The sequence below is a fragment of the Etheostoma spectabile genome, unplaced genomic scaffold, assembly GCF_008692095.1.
Source record: "Etheostoma spectabile isolate EspeVRDwgs_2016 unplaced genomic scaffold, UIUC_Espe_1.0 scaffold00004931, whole genome shotgun sequence".
Taxonomy (NCBI): Eukaryota; Metazoa; Chordata; class Actinopteri; order Perciformes; family Percidae; genus Etheostoma; species Etheostoma spectabile.
The window spans coordinates 740-2,915 of record NW_022603212.1 but is presented as its reverse complement, the minus strand read 5'-3'; the positions used below and the strand labels follow the sequence as shown (position 1 = coordinate 2,915).

Here is a 2,176-nt window from a genome sequence, read left to right as displayed (position 1 = left end):
GCATAATAAATAAAATGTAAAATATTTCTATAAAATGAAATAGTGTAATTTTATAGAGTAATTGTATTCACCTACAGTAGCACTACTGCCGTTGTTTTACAGCAGACTACAGCAAATTAAAAAAATACAGTAAATTAAATGTTACTACCCATAATTCAATTTAAATTTTTATTTATAGTATCAATTCATAACAAGAGTTATCTCAAGACACTTTACAGATAGACCACACTCCAGAATTTACAAGGAACCCAACAGTTCTAGTAGTTTCCTCCAGAGCAAGCAACAGTGCGATTAATGCAATTGATATTACAGTAATGAACGGAAAAGAAAGTTATGGTATTTTACGGTAAGTAACTGTAGAAATTACAGTAAAGTCTAACCGTGTTGGGTTGGGTATGTACATAACTACAGCTCTGATTTAGGACCAATGTTGGACATCGTACAGATCTTTGTGCAGACCTTAACCAGCTAAATACCAATTCCCATACCGGGAGTTGAACCCAGGCCACCTGGGTGAAAACCAGGAATCCTAACCGCTAGACCATATGGGACTGAGTCCACATTAATAACAGGGATTTAATGAATCAATTCATAGTCTGGCTGGAAACAGGGCTTCTCTTGAATGTGAACAAAGACAGTCAGGATTCAGGTTTTCCCAGCCACCCTGTCTAGTTATAGTTTATAATGTTTAATTATAGAGACGCATATCATGTCTAGTTATTAGCATTATATGGTTTTTGACACATGCAATTCAGGGCATAGGGTAAGTATGTAACTACAGCTCTGATTTAATAAAGGACCATGACACAGATCTTACTGATCTTGCCGCAGACCTTCACGGTTAAATACCGCTTCCCATACCGGGAGTTGACAGGTCTCACAGGACTTCTCTTGAACCTGATGAAGAAGCTTCTTAAGTAAGTTTCATCTTGAAGCTTTTGAGTGTTCTTTAGGTTTTTATCTGCTTTAACTATTACCGGACAGCGGGGGCACGGAGCGAGCAGAGCGGCCGTTAGGGAGGAATCCTCCTCCGTGTTCAGCTCTTTTTGAATTGGCGGTGAAAAACTTAACGGCGGAACTTTATGACGAATAGAAATGTTGACAGGTTGATTTCTGTTAATAACAAACACAACTAAGTCAATAGAAAAAGAAAATATATATATGAAAAGCAGTCTTGGTTCATCTTTCCACTGTTAAATGCACCTCTCCAATTTCCTGACATTTGCCCCCCCTTGTTTTGTTTGGTTCCACTTTTGTGCCTCCCCGGGTCATTGGGGCCAACTTGCATGGGGTGGGGGGGGGGGTTTGGACCCGTCATAACTGTTGGCAGTTCTAGTTATTCCTGACTGTATTTCGGTTAACCCTCTGGGCCTGAGGTTATTTTCAGAGACAGGATATTAGCAGCATATTTTTTCCTCTGAGAGATGTCCCTAAGATTGAGTAATCAAAACAAAATGGTGTCTTACAAACAATAAGTGTTGCTAGGTTACAACCCTGTCTCTTTATTTCCATCTAGCAGCTAAGATACTCGAGCAGACAGTGTTGAAAAGTTTTAAACAACTTTGATTTGATTCTTTGATACTTGTGGCACATTGGTAATCACAGATAATGATTTTCATTTTCATTGAAAGATTTTTCACAGATAATTTTTAAATCTGCTTATATACATATCAGTAAACTAGCACATTATCCGAACATTTGTATTCTTCATTTTATTGTTTATTGATAAATATACTTGATTAAAATCTACTAACCAGGAGAGAAGGAGAGGGGGGGGTATATCATTTTTTACCCCTATCCCAGTCCTAATATTCAGATACAGAGTTGGATCTGATACATATATTTACCTAAGTGTTAAATGATGAACAATATAGCAGAAAGCACCAACAATGGAATTTGATATTAGTACTGATGCATTATGCAAGAAACTTAATGGGTTAATTTAATGAAAGCTGAATTTGAACAACTTGATAGATGTTTTATAATCTCTTTAACAGTTATTTTTATTTTAGAAACTTAACATTGTTTATGTAGATTCTGAAAAGCATAGAATAGTCAAAGTAGCATGAAATAGGGCTGTTGGTGAGTTTGCAGGTGCAGTTAACATTTCCATGGTAACAGGGAGTTCCACCAATCAGATTTGTCACTGTAAAAAATAGAATGTGGCACATCAAAG

General features: G+C 36.8%; 1 non-coding gene across 1 annotated transcript; it reads right to left on the bottom strand.

The window, feature by feature from the left end:
• Positions 1–479: 479 nt before the first annotated feature.
• On the bottom strand, positions 480–551 carry trnae-uuc (transfer RNA glutamic acid (anticodon UUC)). Its single transcript has one exon. It is a non-coding gene; the product is annotated as a tRNA-Glu (tRNA).
• Positions 552–2,176: the final 1,625 nt, after the last annotated feature.